A 19,715-nucleotide genomic window follows, 5' to 3' on the forward strand; every position below is an offset into this window, starting at 1 on the left:
CTAATGGACTGGTTCCAGAGAAAACCCCAAGATAGATATAAGCCAACTGCCTTTATTTAACGAAAGGTTTACTAAGTGCCAGACCAAGAGACAGAAAAAGATGAAGAGGAAATTTTAAAAGGTGAGAGGCTTTTTCAATTTACTAAACAAATTTACTAAACAATTTGCTCCTTTGGATTATTAAAGTCATGTGTTTCTCTCCAAGAATGTAATAATCAGAAATTGACTGTAAAGGTTTTTTTATGATAATATCTAACCAAATATTTTGGTCAAAGACACTGTTACCTTTATCTTACTAATCTGGGAAAACTAGCAGATACTGATCTACATCGATACATTTAAAAATATCTAATATCTGTATTATAGGAATGTGGTTGATCTTACCAAAACTGGGATGAGTTGCTTCCTGTGCAGACAGATGCTTCCAACAGAATGTACTCTAAGCCTCTACAGTCAAACGTGTAAATCCCGTTAAACTTCTTTGCCCCATACTGAGTGGGTACAAGTAGGATAGGCAACGCTTCACAATGACCACAATTACATAGGCCAAGTTTTCAGTGAAGGTTTCTGTTTTTCCTTCTCTTTTCCACAAAAACTACAAAAGGTATCAATTAGTACACAAGCCATTGGGTAAACATCTCACTGTGTTCTGAGTCTTCTTGAAATTAATCCAAGAAACCAACCCTTCTAAGAGTGAGTCCTATCCCATTATTATTTTTAACACTATTATTGGTAGTGGTAGTGGTGATAACAAGTGCTAACTTTGCAGTTCATAAAATACTTTCAAATATATTATCTCATTTACTGAAAAAAATGAAGAAGGGATAAAAGGAAATATCATAGGCAATTATCTCAAACATCAAAAACCAAACCCAGCCGGGCACGGTGGCTCATGCCTGTAATCCCAGCACTTTAGGAGGCTGAGGTGGGCAGATCACGAGGTCAAGAGATCAAGACCATCCTGGACAACATGTGGAAACCCCATCTCTACTAAAAATACAAAAAGTAGGTGGGCGTGGTGGCATGCGCCTGTGGTCCCATTTAATCGGGAGGCTGAGGCAGAAGAATCGCTTGAACCCGGGAAGCGGAGGTTGCAGTGAGCTGAGATCACGCCACTGCACTCCAGCCCGGCGACAGAGCGAGACTTCATCTCAAAAAAAAATTTTTTTTCTTTTTTTTTTTATAAGAGCAAGAGTCTTGCTCTATTAACCAGGCTGGAGCACAGTGGCACGATCATAGCTCACTGTAACCTCAAACTACTGGGCTCAGGCAATCCTCTTGCCTTAGCCTCCTGAGTAGCTAGGACTACAGGTGAATGCCACCATGCCTGGCTAATCAAACCCAATTTAACTGGAACTGCAGAGCAAGCATTTTCAATTCAAGAAGTTATTTCTATCAAAAAAGCATTGGACTGACTCTAGCAATGCAAAAATCACAGAAAAAATTTCCCCATAAATTGTCCCCTTAATTGCTAGGTCTAACTGATTCAATGTATAAATGTTAAGATTACAGTCTCAGCAAGAATTTGACACTATAAATCTTTGTTTACCTCAATCTCTTTCCCAAATGCTTTACCCACACTTAAACACTTAATAAATATTCTTCTACAGAAGGAATACTAATAATGAAGAAGCTGCTCTAGAAAAACTGACAATATTTAGCTTTCAAGGAAGATTTAACGTTTATTGTGCACCTAATTAAAGTACCATGCATTACTTGTGGGTTAGATACATCCACATAAATTATCTCGCTAACCTCATGAACCATGCCCAGATACTCCTGGATCCCCAGTACTAAAGTGATTAGCTTTCCAATACCAAACAGTTCTAATACTGGCAACCTTGGCCAGGCGCGGTGGCTCATACCTGTAATCCCAGCACTTTGGGAGGCTGAAGCAGGTGCATCAATTGAGGTCAGGAGTTAGAGACCAGCCTGGCCAAAGTGATGAAACCCTGTCCCTACTAAAAATACAAAAATTAGCCGGGCATGGTGGTATGTGCCTGTAATCCCAACTACTTGGGAGGCTGAGGCAGGAGAATCACTTGAACCTGGGAGGCAGGGGTTGCAGTGAGCCAAGATCGTGCCACTGCACTCCAGCCTGGGTCACAAAGCAAACCTCCACCTCAAAAAAAGAAAAAAAAGAAAAAGAAAAAAAGAAAGAAAGAAAGAAAAAACAGTGGCAACCTTGATCCCACCTAATTAATCCTTAGAACTCAACTGGAACTCAACTCCTACTGGAGCTCAGCTACTCGCTCTAAGTCTTAAGCATTTTTTTTTTAAGCTTTCTACTAGGTAATGCTCAAAATAAATCCTTGCACCTGTTCTGAAGATGCTAACTCCAGAGTAAAGACCATTCATCCCAGGTATGGCACATGATAATAGTGGCCATAATCTAAAACAAGTTCTCTCTTAGATAGCACAAGTTAAAGAATAAACATAGAACGCTAACAAAACTGAATTTCAGCTGTGCAAAAGACATTGGATCTTGGTATTGTTCCCAACCTCGAAACTCTTTTCTAGTCCTCTGAATACAGAAAGCTTTTTCTATTTGAATGAATTGAGCAGGCAAGTTTGACTCAAGAGTCCCTACCTGCATACTCATCAGAGAGAATTGAGGGAAAACAAAAAAAATTCCAGCTCGCATGACCACATTACAGTGTTAACAACACATTACTCACCACCGTGCTACAAGAAAGAACCTGCAAGTAGGCACGAACTTTCAGGAAGCCAAAAAAAACAAGCAAACAACATTCTTCTAGTTCTCAAAGCACAAACACATTCAAATGCCAAAGCAGGTCACACTGTCCAGTTTATACCCAGGTACAAGTGAGTGGAGAGGGAGAAGGGAGAGGCGAGAGGAAGAGAGGAGAAGCATTATTGTGCAGGTATGCTTTTCAGCACCAAGACACATTTCTTTCTCAGATTCATCAAGAACATTTTTAACAAAAACACACACACAAAAAACTGGGGTTCCACCTATTTTTATGCCTTTATATATTCACAGAGAACATCCAACGTATGTAAACAGTGGCATGACGTAACAATGGTTGCAGACATTCCTTTTGGAATCCGTTAGAGCTGTATCTAAATCCTACCTGTTACTTTCTTGACTTGTGACCTTGGGTAAATTATTTAACGTCTCTATTGCTTAGCAGATACTTCATCTGACATTCACTATAGTATCCTCAGGACCTTAAACAGTGCCTAAATCACACTAATACATACTTTGAATGAATTAATCTGTAAGGTGGCATAAGAGTATTTATTTTATGGAATTGTTATGAGTATAAATGAGGTGTTATATAAAGTGTTTAGTATAACTCAGGCTAGGATCTCACTACTACATAGTAAAGTTTTCTTCCCTTTATTCTCCAGCCAGGTCAAATGTTATGACAGACGAGCTGTGGCAAAGAATAAGATGGGATAAGCGTGGAAGAAGCCAAGCATTAGATGTTTACTACTATCACCATGGGCCATACCTAGGATGAGTGGTGCTTACTCTGGAGTTAGCAGCTTAAGAACAGGCACAAGGATTTTTTGTGAGCATTACCTAGTAGAAAACATTTTAAAATGCTTAAGACTGTGAGAGCAAGGAGCTGAGTTCCAGGAAGCAGCTGAGTTCCTAGTCAAAAAATCCGAGAATATTTAGTCTTGGCAGACGAAATTAAGTAACAGTGTCAGTTCCTTATGGTAGGTGCATAACAAGTGTTAGCTGATTCAGAAAATTGTATTTTCAATCCTCAAGTATCTGTTATCACATAAACAAAAGTCTGGCAAAAGAAGAAAACAAGAAAAGGGGTAGGAACGAGTCACATCTTAAATATGCCTGACTATGTATTTTAAAAGCAAATACAAAAGATCTAAGGCTATTCAACCCCGTAAAAAAATCTCCTATTAGCAAAAATACTCAATTGATTAATAGTATTTACTCTCCCTTTCAGGTAATAGGATCTATGTCAGTAAATTGTTTTTAACTGCTGACAGGGTAAATAAGCCTGAAAGATTTTAGTCTAAAGCTCTCTTCCTTTTACTAAAAAAAAGACTAATGGGCCTTTGAGGCTACTTCACCCACAGCTTTCAACTCAAGCAAGCCTACCTTCTTGCAGGGACAGTGGGCGGGGGGACACTAATTGTATCTTCAAATTGGGAGTCAGAGAGAATATGCAGTTAAATCCAAAATCTGAAGAAATATTTCCCCTTGAATATGAAGAATTGAATCTCAGAAGATAGCTCTAAGAAACCCAGGCCACTGTTGCATTAAGAGCCTGATAGACATAAGTACACACATTTTGTGTCTAAATATAAGGAAAACCCACAAGGAACTGAAACAGTTTGTGGTTAAACCTCACCATAATGTGGTCTTCAACTTCCCATTTCGTTTTCCAGGCATCGTTCTGTGTTTTTAACCACTTGATCCATCTCCTCTCAAGCAATGTCCTCTACTAGAAAGAGCACTAAACAACCATCAAAAGAACAAACTATACACACCAAGTCCTACTACTTACTAGGCATGCAAACATAAACCAGTAACTTAAACCCTGAATTCAGTATCCACTGAGAATGCTGAGCCAGACTCAGTACCTTTCAAAGCTGTCTACCAAGGTATCCCACTTTGGAGAGGCATCAGAAACCCACCAAACCCAGTTCTCCCTATTGCTATTACCCAGACTGAAAATGTGTGATCATTCTTATATAACCTTTTTCACAATAATCAATTACCAAATTCTATTTATCTCTCTTCAAATTACTCAAATCTCTCCCTCTTTCTGTATTACCATTACCCTTGTAGACAGTCTTTTTCCTGGACTATTATAACAGTCCTCTAACTGGTATCCTCTATTTTATACCACAAGGCTAAATCAGTTGTCCTAAAATACTAATTCATACAATACAATTCCCTACTCAGATATTTTTCACTATAAGTATAAAAACCAAATTCCTTTGGCTGAGATTTAAGTCTCGCTCCAATTTATCTAACTCTAACTTTACTGATCTTATTGCCCTCCTAGGTAAAACACTGTGCTACAAACTGCTTTTCCTGCCCCCAAAACAAGGTGAGCTCGGCTCACTGGTCCTTCACCTTGAATGTTTCCCCACTATATTTCTCTCTCCTCTAAGGTCTAGATTACCATAAAGGTAAAATTTTTCCCTATCTATTCCCTTTAAACTTCTATAAAGCTATGTAACTGTACTCCTCACTTGGTACTTAGTACCTAGGACTTTGTATTACTATTCATCTATTTATGCAAATGTTCAGTGTTCACAGATAATTAGTGAGTTCTTAATGACTTTGACTGTTTCTATAATATACTGGAGGCCTCACTTTTCAGAGAACAGACATCCAATACACTGTTGATAGTAACTACTACCTTAGACAAGTCATTTAAATTTTCTGGGTCTCGTTTTCCTCACCTAGAAAATGAAAATATGTAAATCTCTTTTCAGTTCTAAAATGCTATATGATATTATATATACTTCTACATAGCCTATATTTGTTTCTCACATTTTTTTCTTTATATGCATTTATCTACATGTAACCATGTCCTATGTAACCCAGAATATAAATTCCCAAGGGGCCAGTTCTCCTCCTGCTTATTTATTTACTGGGTGACACTTCCTTGGCATCTCCTTAGTGCATCGTGCCCAGATTCTAGTGCACAGCAAGTGTTCGGTGGAATTTGTAGTTTCAATCAGGCAGCAAACATCAAGGGAAATTCGCACAGATGATTTAAATCTCAGTTTTCATAATGAACTAGTATATTATACAAAATTACAAAGACGTGAGAAAGAAGGAACTTAAAGTTGTTAAAATGACCAGACACCTGGTGCCAAATAGCCAGGAATTTATTTCAGGCAAGCAAAGAAGCTAGGACACAGAAACTCTTAAGTCTAACTCTCAAATTATATTTTCAGAGTTCTAAGAAGGGGTATGGAAAGTCTCTATCCATGGTCAGTAAACAACAGGGACCAAGTATTGTTCATGTCAGAGAATCCTGTCCCTTAGAACTGATAGACATTTTCAGGAAATGGATGGTTTCATACCTAGCCAGGTGAGCTACCAGTTCAAGGGAGGCAAAACCAGATGCTCACAATGGAGCGCATAAGAGAAGGTAAGTTTCTAAAATATATTTTTGTTGGAGCTAGGCATGGTAAAAAAAAAAAAAAAAAAAAAAAAAAAAAAAAAAAAAAAAAAAAAAAAAAAAAAAAAAAAAAAAAAAAAAAAGGCACACACCTACAGTCCCAGCTACTCAGGAGGCTGAGGTGGGAGGATGGCTTGAGCCCAGGAGGTCAAGACCAGCCTGGGCAACATAGTGAGACCCTGTCTCTAATAAATAAATAAACTACATTTTTGTTAGTTAGTGTCATTGTATTTTCCCATTGTCATGCCTTAATTCTTCACATGCGACTACCTTTATATAAATATCAATATTTATTAACACTAAAGCCTCAGAGGAATTCGCTCCTTTTCTTTTGATGTTAGCTATTAATGATTCAAAAGTCACTAGTAGACCAACTCATTTAAAATGACCCTGACTTTTCAAAGAACTATTTTAGAACACAGCACTGGTACTTTCAAAGCTGCATTCTATCTATAATATTCTCTAAGTAGGTATCTGTAGAGTGTAGCCTGGATGCAACTTTGATATAGTTAAGATAAAAGGCTTATAAAGAATTCTAAGCCAGATTTTGAAGAATGAGAGGAAACAGAAGCCCTTTAAATGTTTATACCTATCCCCTTCTTTCTGCTCCTGTTCCTCAATCCTATTTTATAACATCTGCTAACTCCTACCTACTCTGCTTCTTTGCTCTTTCCCCTGTCTTATGCATTCTCCTCCCGTGCCCACCCCCAACCCTAAGAACAGCTCTGGGAGCCACAAGGTCAACAATCTGGTGCTAGGAACTAGGGCTCTTGCCCTCTTTCCTTTTAAGACCCCAAATAACATCAAAGAGACATGGGCAATCATCTTTTTCTGTGGTTTTCGCCCCCAACCAGATCTCCTTACCAAGACTAGAGAGGAGACATGGGGGTAGCAGGTAAGGGGGGGGGAATAAGTCATTTACTCATAGGAACTATAACCTCATTAAAGACAACTCAATAACATGGAGATATTTACAGCAAAAATGTTCATCTCAGGCTTATTTCCTAGAGCCTGTTGTGGCCTACAACTCTCATACGTTCCCCCTCCACCTTCTCAAATATACTAAATGTGTGCTCAGAAACAAAAAGCACTTATTAAAAATTTGAGCTAAAGATAACTACAAAAGAAAATCCCCTGCAAATTAAAGTTCAGAAATGCATTTTAGACGTATAAATGGGCCGAGCACAGTGGCTCACACCTGTAATCCCAACACTTTGGGAGGCAGCAGGAAGACTGCTTGAACCCAGGAATTCGAGATCAGCCTGGGCAACAAAGCAAAACCCCTCTCTACAAAAAATGTAAACAATTAGCTAGGTATGGTGTCACACACCTGTGGATCCCAGCTTCTTGAGAGGCTGAGGTGAGAGAATCACCTGAGCCAAGGAGCTCAAGGCTGCAGTGAGCTGCAATCGTGCCACTCTATTCCAAACTGGGTGACATAGCAAGACCTTAGCTCAAAAAAAAAAAAAAAAAAAAAAATGGATTTGGGATTATCTACTTCAAAAAGGTCCATTATATTGCCTTTCTGAATGCCAAAAGGAAATCACAACGTGTTGGTTTAACCAATCAAAATTGTCAAGAGTTGACTGCTTTTAACCTACAAAATGGCAATTTCACATAGTTTAACTTAATATTAATTTCCTACTTGGGGGTGCGAGGAGCTTCCATAAGGCCAAAACAATGTTATATTGGGACTATATGTTACAGAATTAAAAGCTTCAAAATATGCTGATACACAACCTGGCCTCATCATTAAAAAAAGGAGTGCGGTGAAAAGTACATGTACATAGATATGTGTGAATGGGTGTATCCAATAATTGGATACACATGTTGGTCCTCAGCAGTCTTTATTAAGTGAATAGACAGGCTGCCTTTTCTTAAGGCCCATCTCCATCTCCTGTGAAGGTGTCAAGACCTTGATGACAAAAGCAGAATCTGATAGCTAGTGAAATGAGTCTGGCCACATGAATACACTGCCTCAAAAGCCAACAGGATCAATTCCCAGGAGTTTCCCAATTGGGATGCTATCACCTATTAATTTCCATTTCATTTTCCAAGAAATGTTTGTTCTCACCCCTGCAGGAAGTTAGTCTTGACTACTTTTACCATTTATGGGCATTTTTATGTAATTTTCAGTGCCAAGTGTTTGTTTATAAGCTTTATTTTTCATGGGGTCCACCCCAATAGTCAAATTAATAGTTCACCAACATAAAAGATGGCCTTTTGTTGTTGTTCATAATCTATTTAGTCACGAACAGTGTCTAAATGCCTACTATGTGTAAGTTTCTACAGCATGCCTCATAAGGGATACAAAGAAAAAGAGACTACTTATCTGCTCTCAAAGAGCTTACGGTATAGTAGAAGAGGCATGCCAGGGGCACAAATAAACCAAAATACAAAAATACACAGCTACCACATGACAAGTACCAACAAAATGATAGGAAGATTCAGTTGTAGGAAAGATTATATCCTGCTGGAGAAAAAAGAAAATCAGGAACGTTTTTGTGGAAGAGATAGTTTACACTGGGACTTTATGAATGGGTAAGTTTTTTTTAATTAAAAAAAAAAAAAAAAAAAAAAAAAACAGGGCAAGTGGGAACTGGGCACAGTGGCTCACACCTGTAATCCTAACACTTTGGGAGACCGAGGCGGCCAGATCACTTGAGGTCAGGAGTTTGAGACCAGCCTGGCCAACATTAGGAAACCCTGTCTCTACGAAAAAATACAAAAAGTAGCCAGGTGTGGTAGCGCGCATCTGTAGTCTCAGCTTCTCGGGAGGCTGAGGCAGGACAATCACTTGAACCTGGGAGGTGGATGTTGCAGTGGGCAAAGATGGCGCTACCACACTCCAGCCTGGGTGATGGAGCAAGACCCTGTCTTAAAAAAAAGAAAACAAAAAACAAACAAACAAAAAAACAGGACAAGTGAGGAGGGCAATGGAGAAAACAGGTTTAAAACTTAGGTGACTGAATGAACTAGATCTACCTGTAGACATATCTGAAAAGCAATCTTGAGAAAAAAAAGTTGCAAAAGGATACATACATGATTCTATTTATGTAAGATTTCAAAACAAAACTATATGTTGCCTATGAATACATATGTGGGGTCGGGCGTGGTGGCTCATGCCTGCAATCCCAGCACTTTGGGAGGCCAAGGTGGGCAGATGACTTGAGGTCAGGAGTTCAAGACCAGCCTGGTCAATAGGGTGACACTCCGTCTCTACTAAAAATACAAAAATTACCTGGGCATTGTGGCATGCACCTGTAATCCCAGCTGCTTGGGAGGCTGAGGCAAGAGAATCACTTGAACCCGGGAGGCAGAGGTTGCAGTGAGCAGAGATTGCGCCACTGCACTCCAGCCTGGGTGACAGAGCAAGATTCCACCTCAAAAATAAATAAATAAATAAAGATGTGGGGGGGAAAGTATAAAACATGAAGGAATGAACACATCAATTCAGGCCAGTAGTCATTTCCTGAGAAAGAGGAGGGAAGAAAGGATGCAGGGTGGAACTTCAGCTATATCTATAACATTTAATATTTTAAAGAGAGTAAGACATCTAAAACAACTATGACAAAATGTTAATGTCCATCAAATTTGGGTTGCAGACTCAAAATTGTTTGAGTTTTTCCCCTGAACTTTTCTAAATGTTTGAAATATCTCATTATGTAAAATTGTAAAATTAATAAAGGGCCAGGTGATTGGAAGAATAGAGGAGTCAACACAAAAACAGTAAGGAGCAGAATGGCTTCCCGAAACTATAAGGAGATATCTGACTTGTTCAGTTTTAGAGTGAAGAGGAGCCTTCACATCCCTCAAACAGCGTGCACAAGCGGAGCTTCGAACAGGGTAGAGTGGGGACTGACAACAATGGATAAGAAGGTTTATTGCCATCTCAAATCAGATAGCGGAGGGGAGTGAAAAACCACCTTCCCACATAATTTAAATGCCAGTGTAACCAAGTTATCTCCCCTAAAACAGTCAAGGAAACTTCCAGTTACACAGGAATTCAGATAAGTACTCACTGTGAGTAGCTATTCTGTGCCTCCTCTCTATCCACCCCTTCCCTCTCCCAAATACAAACAAAAACAAAATGTACCCTTGCCCACTTGAGAAAGAATTAAGACTTGGCAGCTCTGCTAAAGTGGACAGCTTCCAAACCAAGGCCCTTCCCTGGGGAAGATGCTGACAGAGCCCAGAGAAAATAATTTAAAAATCACAACTCAGACAAGTTTTGAGGAAGGCCTATCAATGGAAGGTATCCATCCTTCCACACGTCCTTAAGTGCCAACTTCTCCCAGGGGTACCTAAGGACTTAGATGATGCCCTCTACCCTGTTCTGTTCTCCTCCAGCAAAAGTGACTAAAACACAAAATCCAAACTCTTGCTTAGCACTTTAAAACCACACTTGAAAACCAAACAATTTCCCTCCATAAAAATCCAATGAAAATAAAAATACAGGGAAGATGCAGAATCTGGGTATTTAATATTTTAAAGAAAGAAATATAAAACAAATAAGACAAAATGTTAATGTCCATCAAATTTGGGTTGTAGGCTCAAAATTGTGTCTGTTTGGGTTTCTTCCCTGAACTTTTCTCAACTTTGTTTAGATAAATATTCTTTTTTTTAAGATAAATATACTTTTAATCAGTGCCCATTTATCATAGCTTATTTAACAAGTTTCAGTGGCACAAATTAAAACTAAGTTTAAAAGAAAACAACTTAAAGGGAGCTTAGTGGCAGAGATAAAGACACTCAACAGAACAAATACCTTGACATTCTCTTACATCTGAATCACTACAGCAAAAAAATCCTAACACCTTATTCAGCCCAGTCCAGGGCACTGAACTGCCCCTCTTCCCAATGGTACTCTCAGGGCACATCTTTCTCAGTCAGACCTAAGAAAATACCTCTATTCAGTCTGGACTGGTTAAAAAAAGACAGTAGAATGGAATGACATTGAGTCCTTCTATCTTCTAGTACAATGCAATGTGGCAGAATGACACAAACACTGAAATGGGACTTGGGAGAGAACAGAGAGGTGAACTCACCTTTATTAATCACCTAGTACATATTGAAGACTGAATTCTAGACCAAGCTATCACAGACCCACTTCTGTGATCCTGCGTAAACCTCAGGTATTCTATTTGAAAGTGAATGAGGAAAACTAAGAAAGCATAGCGGTCCCTCCAGTTGTCTGATTCCAGGATTCTGTAAATATGATCACTCTCAATAAATGTGTTCAGCATAATAAAGTTACTGAAAGGACTTTTGCTTTCTCCATCTCCAATCCACCCTACACACCAATGACATGATCTTTCTAGGATGTGAAACTTATTAAATGGTTCATCATATACTGCAATGCAAGATAAAGCTCTGTATGATCCAGCACTGCCTACCTCTTCAGCCTGCCCTCCATCCCATCCTCCAGTCATAATTATTAAGTAACAGTTACCTGAAAAAGTCTGGCTTTCATTCCTTTAAGCTTTTGTTCATGGTATTTTCTGAGACTGGAATGTAATTCTTGTCATCTGTAGAGTATATCCTTAATTAATCTTTCAAGGCTCAACTCAAATGCTAACTCCTCGGTGAGGCTCTTTCCAACCTCTGTGTGCCCAAGAGAGAACTGACCCTTGGGCTCCCACTCTCCCTGCTACATACTTCTATCACAGCATCTATCACACTTCATTCCATCTATATATTTACATATCTGTCTCCTCCCACTAGACCCATACGCTCCTCGTGGGTTCCTTGTCTGCCTTACCTCCATCTCAGTGCCTAGGACAGTGTTTACAAGATAGGAGACGTGTTTAGGTTTAGATGTGTTTAAGTTTATCAGTACCATTTTCTTTGCCCTTCTGCTCTTTCCCTAAACTCTAGTCCTCAGAGAGCTTATTAATTATCTTGGCTACAGCTAACACATCTAGGCCATGAATTGCAAAACTGCATTCCCAAACCTACCCCCATCTCTACCCCAGCTCACACCCAGGATGGCCTTCATTTGGACATTTCATTGCCACTTTAAATCCAACACATCCCAAATTATACTCATCATATTTCCCTAAAATGAGGAAAGCTTCCTAACTTTTTTATTTCAGTCAATGTCTCAGACACCCAGCCATAATGTGTCACAGTCATAGTTGACTCATTACCCTTCTTCATCTCCCACATCCAGTCCTCATTAATTTCCATTTTTCCTTCACAGTCTCTTTTTCACTCTTTCCTCTCCTTAGCCTACCCTCCACAACTCTAACTCGGGCCTCATCATTTCACACACCCCCAGTGTCAATCTCCATTCCCTCCAAGCCAGCCTGTGTATTAGTATCATCATACCGCTATTCTATTCAAAAATCTTCTATCATTTAAAATATAAAGTTGACAGGGCATGGTGGCTCATGCCTGTCATCCCAGCACTTTGGGAGGCTGAGGTGGGTGGATCACTTGAGGTCAGGAGTTTGAGACCAGCCTGGCCAACATGGTGAAATCCTGTCTCTACTAAAAATACAAAAATTAGCTGGGCACGGTGGTGCACGCCTGTAGTTCCAGCTACTCGGGAAGCTGAGGCACGAGAATCGCTTGAACCCAGGAGGCGGAGACTACAGTGAGCCAAGACTGAGTCACTGCACTCCAGTCTGAGCTGGACGACAGAGCAAGACCCTGTCTCAAAAAAATAATAATTTTATATATATACATATATATATATGCCTGGCTTTTTAACACCCTCTATAAACATAGCTCCAAACCAACCTACCCACCTTCATTTCACTACTGCTCACTGCCACTCAAGTTAGTCTCCTCACTGCCCCAAGAACATCTCAGGTATAGTCCTGTTTCCAGGCTTTTGCTTGATCCCTTTCAGCTCCAATATGAAATGTTTTGTTATCCTCTTCATCTTCATCCCTTGTACCTAATACACTTTTATTTATCTTTTGTTTATTTATTTTCGAGACAGAGTCTTGCTCTGTCACCCAGGCTGGAGCGCAGTGGTGCCATCTCAGCTCATTGCAACCTCCACTTCCTGGATTCAAGTGATTCTCCTGCCTCAGCCTCCTGAGTAGCTAGGATTACAGGCATGAGCCACCATGTCTGGCCTATTTATTAAGATCTGAAATGAGTTATAATTCATTTGTGACATAACTACCTGAGTATTCTTCTCCCCAAATACCTATGGTATTAGGTCTGTACTATGCAACTAACAATATAGTTTTACATTTTAAAATTTTGTCTGGCATATTAAGAGGCTCAGCAAGTATTCATTCCTTCTTATTCTCCTTACTCCCAGCTGGACTGTAAACTCTTCAAGGACACAAAGTTGTCATTTTTCCTAATCCTCCGTAGCACCTAGCGAAGAATTAAACACGTAGCAGGTCACTACAAATAACAGTTTAGTAGTTTTCTTATCTAAAGCTGACTCTTAGAGGAAATAAAGGGATAAAGTATAATCCTAAAAAAAAAAAAACAGTCGAAAATAATCCCTATCTAGTTGTATAAAATAAGATTCCTGACTTTTCCACCTGATTTCTAGCTCAGAAATACTACAATCTCCTGATTCAAGAAGTAAATAATAATCCTGTGCTAGTGACATCACAGTTTGCTAATGATTATAAAGAGGTGGGGGAGGATGGCAGGGATAGAGGAAAGCAAGTCAACTGGAGGAAAAAAAAAGGATGAAAGAATGGCATGTGATTTTGTTTACTTCTTAAATGTGGACACTTCAGCCCATTCTTTTTTTTTTTTTTTTTTTAATTGGACATATTTTTCAAACAACTTTCCTACAGGAGGAAAAGTCTGACAGATTTTCAACTGATATCTGGAAGAGCCTCTACAAAGCACAAGTCCTTTGAGAAAGCCGGTTTAATCTTCAACAACACAACATAATGCAGTGGCATTCGTCCAGATACTGTGAGTGAAGGCTTGTTCTGGCTGGAACACAAGCATCACCTGCCAGTCATTCTCAGACATAAGACAGACGGCCTAGGAGGCCACATTGAATCCATACAGATTTTGAAAAGAAATTGGTCTATCAACATATTCAGTATAGTCTAGTCTTAATTATCCACAAATGGATTATTCATTTTATGGAGTTCTAAGGCCAAACCTTTAATACAAGATTGACTGTTCATCATCATCAGTGTACTCTCCTGGCCATCAGGTAATACAAGCTTAGAAATGCAAATTTATTTCAATATCAGTATATCCCCAAAAAATGAAAATAAATCTGGTTTAAAAAATAATGTATTGGCCGGGCGCGGTGGCTCACGCCTGTAATCCCAGCACTTTGGGAGGCCGAGGCAGGTGGATCACGAGGTCAGGAGACCGAGACCATCCTGGCTAAAATGGTGAAACCCCGTCTCTACTAAAAATGCAAAAAAATTAGCCGGGCGTGGCGGCAGGCGCCTGTAGTCCCAGCTACTTGGGAGGCTGAGGCAGGAAAATGGCGTGAACCCGGGAGGTGGAGCTTGCAGTGAGCTGAGATCGCGCCACTGCACTCCAGCCTGGGCAACTGAGTGAGACTCTGACTCAAAAAAAAAATGTATTTTCAAGAGCACAAAGTTGTCATTTTTCCTAGTCCTCCATAGCACCTAGCAAAGAATTAAACTCATAGTGGGTCACTACAAATAACAGTTTAGTAATTCTTCTTATCTAAAACTATGTCTTAGAGGAAATAAAGGGATAAGATATAATCCTAAAAAAACACAGTTGAAAATAACCAAGAAATGTCTTTATTAAGTTCTGAATTACCTACAACAGTGCTCCCTACATTAGCAGAGATAACTGAGAGTTAAATGCACTTGAAACATAATGCTGTTCTTACTATAAGCTCTTGAGGAGAATCCGGCCATAGTCTTGAGACTTCCCCACAGGATGGTGCACTATGAGACAGGCACAAGCAGGCTCAGCATAGTAAGGTGTGTAAACACAACAACTTCTACAAGGAATCTTAGGCCTCCTGGCTGTATCCCTTCAGGCCAGGATGGTAAAGAAAATAAGAGTCACAATGTATGGATGCCTGCCTGACTCCTTGTCCCTGAGTCCCTAAACCAAAGAGCTCAATATTTCTCATTAAATCCGTCCTTTGTTCAAGGACCTACAATGATTCTATTGACCCTTCTATCAACACCCAACAGAGTCTGGCTTCTGAGTCCCCTCCACCCTCTTGCCTGCTCTACCCATGACTTGCCCAACCCACATTCTCTACAGTCACTCTCATATATTCCCCCCACTCACAACTTAGTCATTCATACCATCATTGCGCACTGTACATTCTATACTTTCTGTTTGGAAGATCCTTTCTTTTCTTTTATTCCCAACCCAATAACTATTTCATTTACTTGAATGCTCACATTTTACAGATAAGGAAGAGAAGTTAACTTGTCCAAGGTCACATGGTAAAAACTAGACCCAAGGTCTGAACGAAGACCCATGTAACTCAATAGCCCATACCTCTTTATGACTCATCCATAGCCTCCCAAGTCCATTTCAAAATTTATTGACTCAGAAATCTCCCCTAATTTATTTCACTGATTCTTTCTTTGTTACTTCAAGTCTTCTCAGCCCTTACATACTTATCAGCACGTTAAATTTGCTTTTGTCTGTATGTTGTTTCCTAAATGTTAAAGCTTATAATAGTCTGCCTTCCCATTTATATACCACCTTTCCCATCCACCCTCAACCCCAAGAGCAAGGACACATGTCTTTACATCTTTTATACCTCCCTAAAGCCTGTCACTGGAGCATGGAGACTGCTTTATCCACAGCAGTGTTCAATCGTTACTCAGCAAGGATGGCTTATTTAAAAACAAACAAACAACTCCCTTCTATTATATTAAGAAGTCAACTGAATTCAGGCATTCATGAGAAAAACTGCCCTGTATCTGTCTTCCAGTTACACAAATTTTTAATTACCTGAATTTATCAGAGGCTACAAAAAAGATTCCATAGTCTGCTATTCCACAGCTCCTAAGTTTCCATAGGAAAGACACTGCTGAGGTCACATTTCAAAGCGCTGTTTAAGGATTTTCCCTTTGGTGGGATGAGTGTTTAGGGTAAGGAGAGGGCTACTCATACACACATACACACACACACGCACACACACACACACACATGCACTATAATGGCCAGTGTCTTTAGCATGCTTAAGATATTCAAGAGCTCCAAAACTTTGACAAGTGGCACTTAGTGCCCTCATAACAATCAGAATACTTATTTTGGTTACATACATTGAATCTCAAAATTGCAAATAAAGCCTTCTGAGAACTAGAAATAGTGGTGGACTACCAGGCAGCTCTCCACTCATTCCTAGGCTCCTTCAACCCCTTTGATCCCCATGCCCTGGAATAAAGTATGCAGTTCAACTTAGGAGAGTTGCCAAATGCAGATATAAATAGAATTTACCCAGATACTATCACTAATATTGGCACCAATCAACTCACACAGATCAAAACAATTATTGATCATCAGCAGATTCTGGGAAAGGTGTATGTGGTTTTTAAAAATTAGATTTTCATCTCCAAATTAAATCTTTTTTTAAATAGGGGTCTCAAAAGAAAGATTAAACAAAGCTTTAGGAAATTTTCCAAGTTGCTGGCAACATAAGGCCACTAAAGGCCACCTAAGGATTAGCATTCATTACCAGTTACCCTGCCTTATACAAGTCAGTAGATAGCAAGCTCTTGCTTTGGCAAAGTTTTACATTTTTTTTTCTGAGGGAGTCTTCGGTATTAAAGGCAAGGAATAAGTCAAATAAGGCAACGACAATAAAAAATTAGTTTGGAAACTATCTTCCTTCCATCTTTCCTTCTATCTTGAAAGTGTAATGTCCAAAGCAGATACCTGTTCAATTCTAAATTATGCATGTTAACGTATAATTATTGGCAGAAAGGTGCTGATAATCAAAAATGGGGGTAAAATCGAAAAAATCTATTTTGGTTTTGGAATATATGTTCTCAGCATATTTACCTTCTTAATTATGCCTATTGTGAGCTAATACTTGCATTCATTTGCAATCTCTAAGTACATAGTAACTGGCCACTTTGTCAAGGAGGTGCTCTGAGGCAAGCTGGGTCAATAGCGGAAATTAGAACGGTCCGGTATTCAGCCTGCAGAGGAGCAACATCAAGTTCATTTATTTTACAGTTTTGTTCAGCCTTCAAAATACCAGTAGACTAGCACAGCAAGTTGGTTACTAAACGTTAAAAGAACTACTTGAAAAACAATGAAGACAAAGAGTATAATTAATTCATTGTTTGCGCATAATGTATTTGTAAGTTATACACGGCAAATACTTAACTACCTCCGATTCTCCCTAGCCACCCAGCTTCTGTCCCTGAAGTCTTCTCCCCATCAGGAATGCAATCTCATTTAGGAGGAAGAAAATTTTCCAAATGTTTTCAGAAGTTACATAGCACAGAAACTGTTTTTTAAATATTTAGGGGTTAGCAACTCTTTGGAGCCAGTCTTACCGCCACCTCTTTCTCTACTCTGTCCTTTTCCACCTTTGAAATAGATTCTGAAAGACAAAGGGATCCAGCCTCCTCAAAAATCTCCTAAATATACAGTACTAGAGGCCAAAGACTGAAAAATTAGCAGCCTGTGAATTTCTAAGTAAAGAGTTACGTAGTACGTATAAAAAGATAAGGAAAATAAAAGGCAACGTCCTGCTAATTCTTGGCTTTGCATTCATGAAAAGCTGCCTGAAAAGTTTGTGGGGAACTTCTTCCATAAAATTCCACCAGTCAGTTTCTACTTTCAAATTTTTACAGCTGTATTGTGCCCAGAGAAGCCACCTAGGTTAGACAGAAAGACTACCACGAGGAGGGAGAGAGAGACTCTGAGCGCTGGACCTTGTGAGCCGACAAGCTAAAAATACGCCGGCCCAGTAAACAAATCCCATTCCATCCCGACTGGAGCCACACCGTTAACCTAGTAATTATGAGAAGAGTGAGATCACGCAGCCCCCGGCTTACTTACTCATCATCAGCTTCTAAAGTTTCCATCGGCTCATAGCAACTTTTCTTTTTCCTAAAGTTCTTACTTAAGATTGCCCTAGAATCCGTCAACCTCCGTCTCTCTCTCACACATACACACCTTTTTCTCGCCTTTCCTCCATTACTGTATGCACCTTAGGGAGGCTATCAATAGGGAGAATTAGCTTGTTTGCTTTTCATTTTAGTTTCATATTGAGACTTTAAATGAACTTTATCCTACTGTGGGGGTAATAGACTACATCTTAATCACCTTAAAACTCCACCATCCCTCCCGAAAGTCTAGCTGACAAGGGGGGACCGTCCAAACTGCCCAGCACAGCTCAGGAAGGGAGGCCGGGAGCTGGAGAGCGCGGGGTAGGAACGCAGGACGCAGGTGAAAGGAAGGAGGAAAGGTTGGGACGAAGCAAGGAGCAGTCAGGGCGAGAAAGGAGTGCCGAGGGGAGATGGCTTCGGGTGAAACAGAATCAGAAAGGAGAAAGGGGACAGTGGCGATCTGAGGAGCAGAGTTTGCGAGTCTGAGAAGCCGGGAGGGGCGGGAGCAGACGGGGAACGGTGTCAGGTCTGGGGGCTCCGTTACCCTCGCGGCTCCCGGGGCAAGGCCCTAGGCCGGGGCGGAGCGCGGGGCCCGACCGCCTCTCCTCATTCCTCGGCAGTGACCCCGGGGTCCGGCCGGCCCCTCCCCCGACGGCGATGGAGGCGGAGGCGGTGGTGGAGACGGCGACCGCAGCTGTTGCTCCGCACAGGATCTGGAGCTGGAGCCAGAAGGCACTGATCGGGACTGGCCTCCCCCAGCGGCTTTTTGCCCGCTCCACACCCCGGTCGCCACTCCGACTCCGGCGGCTGGTTCAGGATCGGTGGCTTTCGGCTGTCCGGCCGGAAACAGGCGCCAGTTTCCGGCCGGAGCGGGTTGGTGGTGACACCCAGGCCGCCCCCAGGCCTCCTCCCGCTCCGCCCCGTCGCAGCCCCGCCTTTAGCGCCGCTCCCCAGGCTGCGGCCAGTTTGGTGCTTGCCCCGCGCGTGACCCCGTGTTTTCCTGACCCGCGTCCCTAAAGCGCCTGGTCTGGAGCATTCTTGAACCGGAGCTAGAGGAGTACAGAGTGGACTCTTAGGACTCTGGGGTAGAATCAGTTGGCTACAGCTGTTAGGAAGGAGCTGAAAGGGGTGGAGTAGTTGTAGAAAGGTGAGAGGGATGTAAATACTTCAGAATGAAAGGACTGAAATTCTGGTAAGTCTACACAATTATTCTGGATTGACCGGAGGAGAATTAGCTTCCAGACCAGTCTCCACCCAAGTATGGATTTCTCTTGTTCCTTCACTCTTGAAGTGAACATACCCTTCTCTGTAAACACTTAGTATTTATTTACTTGCATAACAGTGATACCCTGTTGGTACATCTGCTTTAGACTGCTAACAGTAAAAAAAAGTTAAATAGTGCGTTTGTTATGTCTTTTAAAACGTGGCATAATTCAAACATGTATTGTATCCCTGTGATGTGTATCACTGTGCTCAGTGATACAGGGGGATACAAAATTTAACAAGATATAATCCCAGACATCAAAGGTTTTACAATTTAGTAAAATACATAAAACTA

General features: G+C 40.6%; 1 protein-coding gene across 2 annotated transcripts in view; it reads right to left on the reverse strand.

Moving 5' to 3' along the window:
• OTUD7B (OTU deubiquitinase 7B) overlaps positions 1–19,052 on the reverse strand; it is a 71,583-nt gene extending 52,531 nt beyond the window's left edge. Inside the window, exon 1 of one of the 2 annotated variants that reach the window (XM_050749868.1) lies at positions 18,702–19,052. The gene's annotated coding sequence lies outside the window, so the exon portion shown is untranslated. Of the gene's footprint in view, positions 1–384; positions 1,130–18,701 lie in introns of those variants that run through there. The other variant, XM_050749878.1, reaches the window with a different exon arrangement.
• Positions 19,053–19,715: the final 663 nt, after the last annotated feature.

This window comes from Macaca thibetana, chromosome 1 (assembly GCF_024542745.1).
Source record: "Macaca thibetana thibetana isolate TM-01 chromosome 1, ASM2454274v1, whole genome shotgun sequence".
Lineage (NCBI taxonomy): Eukaryota > Metazoa > Chordata > Mammalia > Primates > Cercopithecidae > Macaca > Macaca thibetana.